The sequence below is a fragment of the Crocuta crocuta genome, unplaced genomic scaffold (genome assembly GCF_008692635.1).
Source record: "Crocuta crocuta isolate KB4526 unplaced genomic scaffold, BGI_CrCroc_1.0 scaffold279, whole genome shotgun sequence".
Lineage (NCBI taxonomy): Eukaryota > Metazoa > Chordata > Mammalia > Carnivora > Hyaenidae > Crocuta > Crocuta crocuta.
The window spans coordinates 1610810-1626418 of NW_027551570.1; positions in this window are offsets into that span (position 1 = coordinate 1610810).

A 15609-nucleotide genomic window follows, 5' to 3' on the forward strand; every position below is an offset into this window, starting at 1 on the left:
GGGATTCATTCCTGGGTTACAGGGCTGGGTCAATATTCTCAAATCAATCAATGTGATACATCACATCAACAAAAGAAAACATAAAAACCATATGATCCTGTCGATAGATGGCAGAAAAAGCATTTGACAAAATACAGCATCCCTTTTTTATAAAGACCCTCGAGAAACTCAGGATAGAAGGAACTTACTTAAACATCATAAAAGCCATTTATGAGAAGCCTCAGCTAACATCATCCTCAATGGGGACACACTGAGAGCTTTCCCCCTAAAATCAGGAACATGAAAGGGATGTCCACTCTCACCACTGTTGTTTAACATAGTGCTGGAAGTCCTCACATCAGCAATCAGACAACAAAAGGAAATAAAAGGCATCAGAATTGGCAAAGAAGGCAAACTTTCACTTTTTGCAGACAACATGATAGTCTACATAGAAAAACTGACAGAATCCACCAGAAGCCTTATAGAACTGATCCATGAATTCAGCAAAGTTGCAGGGTACAAAATCAACGTACAGAAATTGATTGCATTTTTATATACCAATAATGAAGCAACAGAAAGAAAAGTCAAGAAACTGATCCCATTCACAACTGCACAAAAAAAACATAAAATGCCTAGGAATAAACCTAACCAAAGATATAGGAGATCTGTGTGATAAAAACTGCAGAAAACTAATGAAGGAAATTGAAGAAGACAAAGAAGTGGAACAACATTCCATGCTCATGAGTCGGAAGAATAAATATTGTTAAAATGTCATTATTACCCAAAGCAATCTACACATTGAATGCAATCCCAATCAAAATTGCACCAGCATTCTTTTCAAACCTAGAACAAACTATCCTAAAATTTGTATGCAAATACAAAAGACCCCGAATAGCCAAAGTAATATTGAAAAAGAAATCCAAAACGGAAGCATCACCATCCCAGACTTTAGCCTCTATTACATAGCTGTCATCATCAAGACAGTACAGTATTGGCACAAAAACAGACACAGAGACCAATGGAATAGAATAGGGAACTCAGAATTGGACCCACAAATGTATGGCCAACGAATCTTTGACAAAGCAGGAAAGAGTATCCAATGGAAAAAAGACAGCCTCTTTAACAGATGGTGCTGGGAGAACTGGACAGCAACATGCAGAAGAATGAAACTAGATCATTCTCACAACATACACAAAAATAAACTCAAAATGGATAAAGGACCTGAATGGGAGACAGGAAACCATCAAAACCCTAGAAGAGAAAGCCGTAAACAACCTCCTTGACCTCAACTGTAGCAATTTCTTACTTGACACATCCCCAAAGGCAAGGGAATCAAGAGCAAAAATGAACTATTGGGACCTCATCAAGATAAAAAGCTTCTGCACGGCAAAGGAAACAATCCATAAAGCTAATAGGCAACTGATGGAATGAGAAAAGATAGCTGCAAATGATATATCAGATAAAGGGCTAGTATCCAAAATCTATAAAGAACTAGCCAAACTCCACACCCAAAAAACAAATCATCCAGTGAAGAAATGGGCAGAAGAAATGAACGCACACTTCTCCAAAGAGGACATCCAGATGGCCAATAGACACATGAAATGATGCTCAGCATCCCTCATCATCAGGGAAATACAAACCAAAACCACACTGAGATACCACCTCACTCTGGTCAGAGTAGCTAAAATGAACAAAACCGGAGGCTATAGATGCTGGTGAGGATGTGGAGAAATGGGCACTCTCCTACACTGTTGGTGGGGATGTAAACTGGTGCAGCCCCTCTGAAAAACAGTGTGGAGGTCCCCTAAAAAATTAACAATAGAACTCCCCTATGACCCAGCAATAGCACTGCTAGGAATTTACCCAAGGGATACAGGAGTGCTGATGCATAGGGGCACATGTATCCCAGTGTTCATAGCAGCACTCTCAACAATAGCCAAAACATGGAAAGAGCCTAAGTGTCCATCAACTGATGAACGGATCAAGAAGATGTGGTTCATCTATACAATGGAGTGCTACATGGCAATGAGAAAGAATGAAATCTGGCCATGTGTAGCAACCTGGATGGACCTTGAGGGTGTTATGCTGAGCAAAATAAGTCAGGCAGAGAAGGACAGATACCATATGGTTGCACATATAGGTGGATTAGATGGAACTTAACAGAGGGCCATGGAGGAGAGGAAGGGGGAAAATAGTTGAGGAGAGGGAGGGATGCAAACCACGAGAGACTCTTGAATCCAAAGAGTGGGGTGGGGAAGAGGGGAAGGGGGTAATGGCATGGGGGAGGGCATTTGTTGGGATGAGCACTGGGTGTTATATGGAAACCAAGTTGACAATAAACTATTTCATTTTTTTTAAAAACAAAAGGCTAAATGTTATCTTTATGCCACAAGATTTACATAACCTAGCTTATTTAGATAACCCTTATCTGACTTTAATTTTTTTCTCCTCTAACATGGAAGTAAACAACTTCTCTTGTTCCTCTTAATACAGAATATCTCCAAGTGACAGAATTCTGTTTTCTTCTAAGAACAGAGAACTAAATTACACCTTTGTCCTGAATAACTTCACATCTATTAATACAGCATAAAATACTAATTTTCTTGAAAGCCACACAATATTGTTTACTTTTGAATTTACTAAATGTAGGAGTTCTGCAAACAGTAGGTATTCAGTAACTTGGTAAGTTATTTTCCGTATCTAGATAGAGTCAGCTTTCCTTCTGTGGGTTCTTGTGCAGGTTGGTTGTCTTGAACTCAGAAATTTGCAGCTTTGTAGATATTTTGTTTTATTCAGTTTATCATTCTTTTTTGTTTAGATGCTTGCATAAAGCTTTTCTTAATGAACTGTATTATTTACAGTTTATATAAACGTCACCTAAAATCTAATAATTGTGTATATATACTCAATTAAAGGATTAGTTAAACTTAGGACTAAATGGGGGTAGCAAGTGTGGCTCAGGTGGTTAAGTTTCCAACTCTAGGTTTCAGCTCAGGTCTTCATCTCATGGTTTGTGAGATCAAGCCCTGAATCAGGCTCTGCACTGAGATTGGGAATTTTTTCCCCTCTCTCTCTCTGCCTTTCTCCCACTCATATGTGTGCTCGCTCTCTCTTAAAATAAACAAACTTTTTTAAAAACTGGGGACTAATGTAACCAAAGGGCAAAGGCTATCTATTTTCATAAAAATTCTCCTTTGAAAATTTAATCTAATCATCATCACTTCCAAATCATAATTCAAGAATTTGTAGATTATAAATCTATGTATCTCCAATTGCCCCATGTCATTTCAAGGATACAATGAGATATTTAACTCAATGTTTGGGGGCAGTTTGAAGACTCATCCCTATTTTATAAAGAATTGAAGCTAAATGAAATGAAGAGCTAATATTTGTTCATCTCTTTGCAGAGGTCCAACCATTCTTAAAAATTTCTTAAATACTCAACAGTGATCCAATTCTTAATTCACTCAACATGAAACTAGTGTTCAGTTACTATGTTGAAGGGTCTGTTCAATTTCACTTAGTCTATCCTAGGACATAATTCCTTTGTTTTTTATTTTATTTTATTTTATTATTTTTTAATGTTTATTTACTTGAGAGAGAGAGCTAGAGCAAGAGTGCAAGCGCACACAAGTTGGGGAGGGATAGAGAGAGAGAGAGAGAGAGACAGAATCCAAAGCAGGCTCCAGCCTCTGATCTATCAGCAGAGAGCTCAATGTGGAGATCCAAACTCACCAATTGGGAGATCATGACCTGAGCAGAAGTTGGTGCTTAACTGACTAAACCACCCAGGCACCCCAGACATATTTCCTTTGAAAACAGCAACATGCTACCCTATGCAGTTCCCATAAGACTGTGTGATTGTAAGATCAAGGATTTGTCCTGCACTATTCACCCGTTCATGGCCAGTGCCTAACAGAGTCTAGAAAATCATAGGCATTAAGTAAATCATTGCCAAAAGAAAAGTCATTATGTCTTCACAAATATCAGACTTCAAATCTGTCTTAATTATCCTGCTTAACTGTTTGAACTTAAAGCTAAGTCTCTTTTCAGAAGAGATACATACTAAATAAAAATCAAGTAGCCCCATATTCTCTATTTCATCTTTATTTCATCCCCTGCTTCAAGCTAAAGGCCTGGTCCTTCTTGATACTAAAATAATTAAGAGGTCCTATTCACTAGTCCTTGCAATTATTCTAGGAGCTTTTGTTTTAGTCATATTATTTTTATTTCACTACATAACAATTTGTGCCTTTTCTCTATCAGGTTTACCAATAATGTTCTTGTTATAATAAAAAAATTAACTGACTGATAGTATACCATCTTTTAAGGATGAAAATAGGACACTGAAAAGAGATACTATTTTCTCACAAGTATAGTGGTGGTGTGTTGCTGAATCAGGACTCAATACCATGACTTTTCTCTCTTACAGAACTTTCCCAAGCCCTTCAGCTGCCTCTTGTAGCCACCTCTGGTTAAATATCCCTGCCTTTCATCCTCTGTAATTGTTCTTAAAAAAATGGTAAAGTGTAACTGAAAATTTGTCTATGAAAACAAATTGATTTCTATGGACCAACTCATTTGCTTTGTCATTTAGATCATTTATGTATTCAAGTTTATTTCTGCATTTTTATTTTTTTGCATACTGATTCGTTTTTTTCTTAGAGCCTCAGCCCATGAGTGTGCTAAATTTCTGTAAACACGGCTTTTGAAATTTGGCCATATATAGCGGTCCTCCTTGACAGTCTCAAATTCCAAGAAGTCAGAAAATCTCTCCCAAGATTTTTAAAATCCTATCTCATTCTTTAATGTACTTTGCTTTCAGTGCCTGTCCTTACAATGACTGTGTAAGAACCTACTCCCCTGTATTAAGCCCTCATATTTATATTGCTTTAAAAGGCTTCTGATTTCCTGATGGAAAAGCAATAAACTGACAAAAGCAATAACCTAAAGAATAATTAGCACATGCATAACAATGTTTACAGCAACAATACAATAGCAAACACCCAGCAATAGGAGGTGAGAATAAAAAAGGGAGTGGTTCACAGGAATCCTGTTCTCTTTACCACAAGAGGGAATCAAATGAAGTGAACAAAAATTAAGACCTCCCAGTGTATAACACTATTGTTGTCAATAATTTGTTTTATCTCTATTAAATAGAAATTTTAAATACTTCAGATATTTTAATCCTCACCAAAAAAGTTTATTAGTATTTTTACTAGTGTTATTATTGTGACTATTAGTAGTAGTGGTATTTTCCCTTTGTAACTTTCTAGACTTTAAGAGACTTGCCCAAGATCATAAACCTGGAAGTAGTAAGATAAGATTCAAAATCTAGATTTTCTGTCTCCAAATGTAGGTTCATTTAAAGATTTTAAGGCCATTAGGAAGTTTTCCTTCATATTTCTTGTGTCTCCTGAAAGTTAAAAGTATGTGGCCTCCTGGATTCATGGATTTTAGAAGTTTCAGGAAGATCTCTACTGCCAAATTCCTGCCCCATGTAGACTTCCCCAAACTTGAATGATACTTTCTTTATTCCTTTGGTGAGGAAAGTAAGGTTCATATGTCGTCTAAAAAGTGGGGGCACCTGAGTGGCTCAGTCGGTTAAGCATCCAACTTCTGCTCAGGTCATGATCTCATGGTTTGTGAGTTCGAGCCCTGTGTCAGCTCAGAGCCTGGAGCCTGCTTCAGATTCTGTGTCTCCCTCTCTCTGACCCTCCCCTTCTTACTTGTGCTCTCTCTCTCTCTCTCTGATATAAATAAATAAAAACAAAAAATTTAAAAAAAAATTTATAAGGATGCCTGGGTAACTCAGTCAGTTAAAGCATCCAACTTTGGCTCAGGTCATCATCTCATGGTTTATGAGTTCAAACCCCACAACGGGCTATGTGCTGACAGCTCAAAGCCTGCAGCCTGCTTCAGATTCTGTGTCCCTCCCCTGCTCATGCAATGTCTCTGTCTCTGTCTCTGTCTCTCCTCTCCTCTCTCTCTCTCCCCCCCCACCTCAGGAATAAATAAAACATTAAGAAAAATAAAAAGGAACATTAAAGTCCTTCCACACACTAGGCTCTTGGTTGAATTATTTCACATTCTCCCTCAGAGAGTATCCCTGAGTGTATTAGGGAAAGCAACATATTAGGGAGCCCTTGTGGCTGCCTGTTGCATTTATCATACCTCAAAGTGAAATATCTTTCATGAAGCTAGGCTAGAAAGCTTTTCTCAGACTTTCATGGAAACATTCCATGACTGGGAATAATAGTATCTACTATGGGCTAATTGTTCAATATGCTACTTTACAAATGGATCCTTTTCATTTTGATCAGTGAGGAAACAGAGGTTGAAGCAAAGTAGCAAGCCTTGAGATCACATAGTAAACAATCTTTGCATGATGGTCTGTCTGGTTCTAAGGCATGTGTTCTTTCCATAACAAAAGGAGCTCTCCCATTCTTGTATCTCCTCATACCTTCATTTGCATTCTTGCTGACTATGCCGCTACCCACCCAGTATGTAGTCTCATGTCCCTAGGCTGGGAGTTAAAGAACTTCCCCAACTGAAAATAGGAAGGACAATGTTCTCAGATCTTCCCGGTCTATTCAGGAGTGAGCAGGTGCTTAAAGGATGTAGCTCACAGAAACCACAGGATGGCTCCTTGTTGCCAATTAGAGGAAAATAAGTAAAGAGACAATAAAACCCGTCAGTTTAGAATTGTCGATAATTGTTTTCACTATTAAAAAATTTTTTCTAAAAAAAATAAAAGCAAAGTTCTTTGATTCCCCACAACTCTTTTGCAAGGTAGGTATTACCATCACTGTTAATATTTTCTTTTTATAGAGAAGATTGAGAAAGTTCAAATAACTTGCCCAAGATCGCACAGGGACTATAAGCAATAATCGAGACCCAAATTTCATCATTTCTAACCCCAAATATCATCTCTTTCCACAATATTATATAATTTATACCTACCTAGTCATCACTGAGATACACAACTCCATTTGTATACCAATGGAACCATTAAAGCCTACTGTGAATTAAGAGGAGCAGAAAATAGGAGGCATGAGCTCTGGTACTTAGAAGTAAAGAATCAAAGAATCAGAGAGTTTGATTACAAAATTGTCACAAACACACACACTTGACCCCTGATTCAATATAACCCACTTTGGTTCAGACTTTCTGAGGAGCCTTGGGAGGAAGTATATTTGCTTTTTTGTTGCTGTTGGCTGCTCTTCCCGTGAAATAACACCAACATGGGAAATTGGCCTTTATGCATAACTCAAAAGAGATGATGAGGTCTAATACTAACAGAATAACATCAGTTATCAGGTTTAAGAGGGCAAGTAGAAAGCTGTGGTCAGGATATAATCCCAGGGGTCAGGATCCAAAGATTCCAGATATATGGCAGGATAGCATTCAAGAGGCAAGTAAGTTTGAGGCCAGGGAAGAACTCACGGTTTAATGCCATGTGGCTACTGGGCTATCCTGTTTAAGGACGTAAGGAGGAACAAAAAAGTAACGTATGATTAAGGAAATAAATATTAGAGATTATCTCTATGGAAGAAAAATCTACCAAACCAAATATTTAACTATTTCATAAGTTGCAAAGTGGTGATACTGAAAAAAACTTGCTGCTACTCATCCCCATAACTTCCTGGTCTGCAGCACTGACAAAAGACCTCTAAGGCTCCGTGAAGAACATTTTCTAGTCCTAACACAAGGACAAGCACCTAGGACTTTCACATTCTCAATGAGACAGAGCAGACAGCAGAAAAGCATCCTTATTTTTTTCATTTTCACATTGAGAAGTAGATTATGTTATATATTATATTATCACATTATAATATCTTCTCCCCCAGGTATTCTAAGGTGCATTTTCTTTTTGGTACAAGGGAAAGTGCGAATGGACAGGTAATGAATCTCAGGAGGAAAAATCATGGGATTAACATGCTCGTCAAAGTGACTGAGAATACCAAGAGAGATTTTTAGTTTTTTAAACAGAGAACACATCTAATATTGGTCTTGCATTTGTATACATAGTTCTGATGTAGTGTATAAAATATAAACCATTACAAATGAGTTCTATATAGCATTGAAGAGTTAAAACATTATATAGTTCTTCAATATGATCCCAAAGAATACCGATTCTTAAATCCACCCGCAGTCATTTTCTGGAAAAGAACACGAGGCAAGTTTTAGAAAACCTCAATCCCCGTATAATGAATAATTATTCACACCATATATTTATCAGAAGTTATATCCGAATGCAGGGTACCTACCCTCCAGCTGCCAAGTGTGACTGACACATTTGGTAATTATAATACAATTTTGAAGGGAATATATTACCAGTTTGACATCTGGAAATCAGAAATCTAAATACTTATGCAAGTCTCTAGTGAAGATGTGTCCCAATTCACATTTGTGTCATGCCTTCTTTATGCCATTTTTAAAGTCACTTTCCATTTTTAAAAGCAACTATTAAATTTGCTGTCACTGCAGTTTGGTTCCTATGGCCTCACAAATGGTGTTAATCCAACTGGTTTATGGTGCAGCAGATCCCATTATTTAGGAATAAAATAATAAACTAGATTTACTCATGAGAACAAAAAGAAAATACTTGATTATGTTATTATTCTAATGGCTATTAAAGAAACTCTGATGTAATGTCTCATAAATATAGAAGTCCATATGTGGCCCCATTCTCATGCCAGAAATGCTGGTTAGGGTGTGGCTGAGGAAGATTATTTAGTAATAAATGCCAACAGAGTAGATGATGTTTTTTTAAAAAAAATTTTTAATGTTTTTTATTTATTTCTGAGGTGGGGGAAGAGGGAGATACAGAATCTGAAACAGGCTCCAGGCTCTGAGCTACCTGTCAGCACAGAGCCTGACGCAGGGCTCGAACCCATGAATTGTGAGATCATGACCTGAGCAGAAGTTGGATGCTTAACTGACTGAGCCACCCAGGCTCCCCAAGTAGATGATGTTTTAAATGAATCTGTGCTATAGGAAAAATATATTTAATTGTAGAACTCTCATTCGCTAAGGCCACATATTTACAAGGATGTGATATCATTTCTATTTCACATAAGCATCTTATTGTGCTTCTAACAATGGCATTGTTAATGGTAGAAGGAATTAGGTATTAGCCATTAGCCATTATTCTTTTTTTAGTAAAATTTTTTAAATGTTTTTTATTTATTTCTGAGAGAGAGAGAGACAGCGTGAGCAGGGGAAGGTCAGAGAGAGAGGGAGACACAGAATCTGAAATAGGCTCCAGGCTCTGAGCTGGCTGTCAGCACAGAGCCCGACACGGGGCTCGAACCCACGAACTGTGAGATCATAACCTGAGCCGAAGTCAGATGCTTAACCGACTGAGCCACCCAGGCGCCCCTAGCCTTTATTCTTAAAAACATTTTGATGAAGCTCCTGATTTTTAGAAGGAGTATGTTTGTGTTTGCTTGGTTTTTGCATTTTGAGATGCCCAATGACCACTCTCTACCAGTAGAGACAAAATACAAATACAAATGTTTGTTATAAACACCTGGCCCAGAATTACTTTGTAGATACTCTATTAGGAGTCCTATCTCAGTAAAATCCCAAAAAGGTACCCTAGGGATACTTTCAGTTATCAAATTCTAACACGAGAATACTTTAAGACACCAAAGTCTTAGTTGAAGCACACTTTTAATTTTATTTTATTAATATGTAATGTAAACACCTTGTTGTCAAGGAATTGAAGAGGGGAACATGGTTAGCTCTTAATTTTTAAGATGAAATTAATAAGGACATTTCATTTATTAGAATGCTCATTGGGTACACTGTTGTGGGTGCTTGGAGAACAACAACAACAAAAATAAGCAGCAAACACCTGAATAAGCTGAATGGGTTGAGAACCAAAAGGGCTTGCCCAAATAAACAAAGAAAACCATTAAACTGCTACCTGTATCATGGCATCATGGTAACTAGAAGTGTTTCTATATTGAAGTTCATAGGTGGACCAGAGGATACTAGCAGAAGAGAGCAGAATCTGCAACATGGTACAGGGAAGACATCTAGAACTTTCTAGGAGGATCTAGCAAGGAAAAACTGGAAGACTGGAAGGGAAGGGTGAAGAATACCCCCGTGAGGACGCAAACTAAAAGCTCTAGAATAATAAAAATGTTTGCTGGGATGCATGATAAAAACCCACCCTTCCATCTCTTCTCCAAATTCATCAGTAAATAGTATATTTCTTCCTAACACTATTCTTCTATGTAAACAGGGGTCTTGAGGAACAAGAATAGGACCAACTCAAGCACGACACCAGTGAGGGGAGCGCTGACATCTGTCAAATAAGCAGGGCCAACATGGCTCTGTAGGAAAGCAAGATGTAGCTGCAAGAAAATTATTCAGTTATTGTTTCTCACTTCTTCTGCTGTTTTTCATTAAACCATTTTCCTAATCATTTGCAGCCACCAAATTGTGCTTACATGATTCATAGCTCAAACCTTAAATACACTGGGTTTGTTTGTTTTGTTTTGTTTTTAAAGAAAACTCCCAATCCATTCTTTGCTCTGGAATAGTTTCCTAAAATATCTTCACAGAAAATGACTCCTGTGGAATGTGAATGGCTTTTAGGTGAATAAAATGTTCTGTAGTCAAATACATTTGGGAAATACTCAATTAAGTGGTTTCTTCACTACAGGACTTTTTAGAAACTCTTTCGTGTTCATGTATATTATGAAATGAACACCCCAGAAGAGGTTATAGTATATGCAGCACTTTCCTAATTTATTTGACCCCAGAATCCTTTACTTTCCTACTATCTCTTGGAACTGATATTGAGAGGAATCCTTTCTGAGAAACACTGCTAAAAGAAAAAAAAAGTGCTTCCTTCCATATCTTAAAATGCTGGAACCAAAGTCCATCAAATGCTTACATCTTTCAACAACAGCAGCTGACATTTAATTGTCCTTTTACTTATGAGTAACCTGTAACACAAATATGTCAAGTAACTTGACCAAGATAATTATTCCTTGACTTATAAGCAAAAGTTTTCATGCCTATTTGTGAGGTTTGGATTGTTTGCCCTCAGTACACAGGCCAATAACAGGACCCAAGTGCAAAAAGCATACTAATTCTAGACACATTCAGGAGCCTTAGCTCCCAAAACTTGGTTCTTCCTGAGTTTATGATTACCACCACCCCTTCTATTTTTACACCTCCTTGGCCTGAAGGCTCCCAAGTATCTGTATTTTCCTTAAATCAGAAGGCCAAGCTGTAGCAAACACGCATCAGAAGTGAGTGCAAAATTTGAAATTAACAAGGTCAAGTAGTCTGGAGAGAATGATATTCTTAATACAACTCAGTTACCATCCAGAGAAACAGGAATGTCTTTGGGTTCAGCCACTAGTGTTTTCATCAGGAACAAAAATGGTTTATGATACACCCTGCCCCGCATACCTACCCACCCCCAAAGGTCATACAAGGGTACTTTTACAAGGCAGGAGTAAGTTCTGGGAGGGGCTGCTAAAACATGGATTCTCTGTGAGCTTCTGTGGTTGGTTCCGTTTAATGTACGGTTATCCACATACACACCCTGGCTATTCTTCCCCAGTCTGTGGACATGGGAGCCACTACACATGTTAAAAATGCAGCTGATGGGGGCACCTGGCTGGCTCAGTCAGTTAACCATCCGACTTCTGCTCAGGTCATGATCTCGCGGTCCGTGGGTTCAAGCCCCGTGTCGGGCTGTGCTGACAGCTAGCTAAGAGCCTGGAGCCTGTTTCAGATTCTGTATCTCCTTCTCTCTCTGAACCTCCACTGCTCACGCTATCTCTTTCTCTCTCTCTCAGAAATAAATAAAACGTTTTTAAAAATTTAAAAAAATGCAGCTGATGAATTACTCTATGGGCGAAGAAGGCATAGGTTTAATAGAAGTTAAGAGAATGACAGTGTAAGTTTGAATTTTGCCTGTCATTTTCTAATTTTATGTACTGAACAAATGCCCAAACTTCTCTATACCTTGGTTTCCTCATCTGTAAAATGAAGACCCTTTCAGGGTTACTGTAAATAATAAAGGAGATGACACATGTTTTCTAGGATGTGTTCCACCATAAATTGACCCTGACAAAAATATACAAGTGCAAAGAGTTTATTTGGGGAGTGATTCCAGGAAATATATCAGGGGAGTGAGAGAATGAACCAGGAAAGAGAGGGAGGCAAATTAAGGGCATGATATCAAGCAAGCCACTGATGTGATCAACTAGAACTTCATTCCACTGGGAGACAGTATAGAACAGAGCTGAGAGTTATTCTGACCAAGGGCAAGGATGAGGGAGTGTTATCTGTCTATGTTTTTTTTCTCTGCCATTGGTTGAGGTCTACTTCCAGGGTCATTTACTAACCAGAATTTCTGTTTTGTCCTGTTTGTGTATTTAGTGAGTTCCTGCACCCTGAATATTTCAAGTATAGATGGCCAGAGGTATTCTCCGAAAGCAGCCTTTGGTGGAAAGACATGAATGCTTATTAAAAGTCTCTGCTACACACATCAAATGTAAGGAATAGTGCTTGTACATATTAAATACTATTGAAATTTAGATATTATTACTCCAGTTCAAAAATTTATATAAACACCACCATTTAAAAATTCTTTTAAATAATGTCCTTGTGATGGTTCCCTTGATGGATCCCAAAACTCCTGACCCTTATTTCTGACTACTTCCAAGGGATAGTGTAAGCTTCCTGAAACTCATCGACTCATAGGTCCTCATAAATACTTCATGGTTTCCCACTGCTATGTTTTGTTTGTTTTTGCTGCACTTAAAAATCCAAGTTCTCCGTCACTGTACTTCCTAGTATTGCTTTTTCTATTAGACCCAAATCGAACATCTCCTTCTCAGTGACCTCCGTGATTTTTTACAGAATGTCTTCTGTCATGTGAAGGCTCCTACACTTTTACCTTTAATTCTCACATATTTATCATTCTTGCGCTCTGTGAGAAGGCATTCTCTTCTCTAGTAAGAGATGCATTTTAAAGACAAGTTATATGTTTTGCATTTTATCATATGTTCCTCCTCAATGTTATTAAATGAATGCGTCTATGTGTCAGAAGTTATAATTAAAAGTTTTGTTGGGAAGAGCACTTACTGAGGAACTAAAAAATGTTTGGGGTAAATGTATATGGTGTTGATTTCTAAGAAGTTGTGTTCAAACAGAAACAAGACAAGGACATATACTTCTGCCACATCTATTAAACGCAGCACGGTGGTTTTAGCCAGGGCAATTAGGCAAGAAAAAGAATACACACACAATTCACCTACAATTAGAGCTAGACATGAAGTGAGCAAAGTTGTAGAATGCAAGATCAATATATAAAAATCAACTGCATATCAACACATAAGCAATAAATAAACTGCAAATGACATTACGGAAATGATTTCATTTGTAATAGCATCAAAAACAAAAGTTTAGTTTTGTTTTGTAATAAATTTAACAAAAGGAAGTATAAGAATAGTACCTTAAAGACTAAAACCCATCATTGAAAACAATTAAAGATAACCTAAGTAAATATAAAGATATCCCATGTTTATAGGTTGGAAGACTTACTATTGTTAAGATGGGAATACTCTATAAATTGATATGCAAACTTTACATATTTTCCTTCAAAATCATAGCTCATTGCTATGCAGAAATTGACCCAGCTGACCTCAAGATGCATATGGAAACACAAGAGTCCTATAATTGGGAAAACAAGCTTGAAAAGGAAGACCGAAGTTTGAGGGATGATATTTCCTGATTTTGAAACTACAAAGCTATGGAAATAAAGACTGTGTTGACGGCATAAGTGTAGACAAATAGATCAATGGAATAGAAATGAGATTCCAGAAATAAACCTGTAGATTTATGGCCAATTTATTTGCAACAACGGTGCTAAGAGAATTCAATGAGGAAAGAGTAGCCTTTTCAATGCTACTGTCCTGACGAGCCTTAGAAATTAAGTGAAATAAGCCATGTTTAAAGGGCCATATATTGCATTATTCCATTAATATGAATTCCAAATCCTAATAAATAATAGATTAGTGATTGCCAGGGGGTAAGGGAAGCGAGGGAAATGAGTGACTTAGTATATACAGAGTTTCCTTCTGGGGTGATGAAAATGTTTTGGAATTAGATAGTTGAGATGGATGTACAACCTTATTAATATACTAAACCCCACCAAATTGTAGTTTTTAAAAGTGATTTTTATATTACATGAATATCTCAGTTTAAAAAAATATGGCAATCATTATTCTAAAAATGAAAACTCTGGCATATAGGGGAATAGAATCAAAAAGTCAAGTAAACTTCGTTTTCTATCTCTTCAGATACTGAATTCTATCTTTTGCTTAATTGATTCCTTAAACGCATGTCTATTTCATGCCAGATGGCATCGTCTAAGATGGGCATACACAGTGTAGAACCAGACAGAGTTCCTGCACTCATGGAATTTACAATCCACCTCTAAAGAGAAGTCAGATCAATGCCAGAGTGGGGAGAAAGTATATTTAAAATAAAAAGCGATGTGATTCACAGCTGAGCCAGGGTTTCAAGATTATCCCATGTTTTCTGCTCAAACTTCTCAACTGGTTTTCAAATGGTTTTTAACTCTGGGGGATTATGTTCACTATTTCCTCCAGACAATAGTGAGAACAAACTTTGTTGAGGTGACCAGCATGCAGACTGCCTACAAGACAGAGCTGCCAAATTTATCCCCCCCTATTTCCTGATTCTGAAGATATGCCATTATATAGCAGATTCTCCTTAAAAAAGAAATCTGAATCCCTTAGTCCAGTTGAAAAACCCAGAAACAGCAGCAAAATCCACACTGAATAGCTTGGTCATTGTCTCTGGTTCCTTGAAGGAAGGGATCTGACCTTCAAATACACCTACCTTAAAACTGCGTCCTCGGGTTACTGCATGCAACTTCTCCATATTTTATCTATTCTGTATCTATTCCACATACAATTTTAAAATCCTATGTTATAGAGGAAAGAGAAAATATAAGTCTCTGTATCAACCATAAAAAGGCATGGTCAGCATAAGCCTTGCATATACACACAAAATTCAGGTAGGTGCAATGAAAATGGAGAACAGTGGGGGCTCCTAAGTATTAGACTGAGGGTTGCAGAGAAGGTTACAGGATCTTTTCTTCCAGATAGTTGTAATGTAGGAAGAGGGCTTGCTCTGTGAATTGGCCTAGGTAATTTTTTGGCTAAAGACAGGAAGAGTCATTCCTGAGAGTTCTATTTTCCCTAGATCTCAAATATGGCTTTGCATGGGAATCATAGTTCTTCGTAACTCTTAGTGACCTGGAGGAGATCAAAATCATTCTACCCGAGTGTCTTCCTTACATCGTGTAGTCCTGCTGAATCATCTATTTTGCACATCACTTTTGAAAGAGATAACTGAATTTTACCATAGTCCCTGCTTTCTTTCACTTTTCTGAACTTTTCATAGCTCAAAAAAAAGAACTGGCATTTAACATTTCAGTAAAGAATGGTTATATTTGGGGATATGCTATTTTTTTTAAATGTTCATCATCTATAACAACTTAAACTTGAAAATAAATAATTCCACACTAAGCCATAATATTTCCAGCATGACACATGTGTTGCA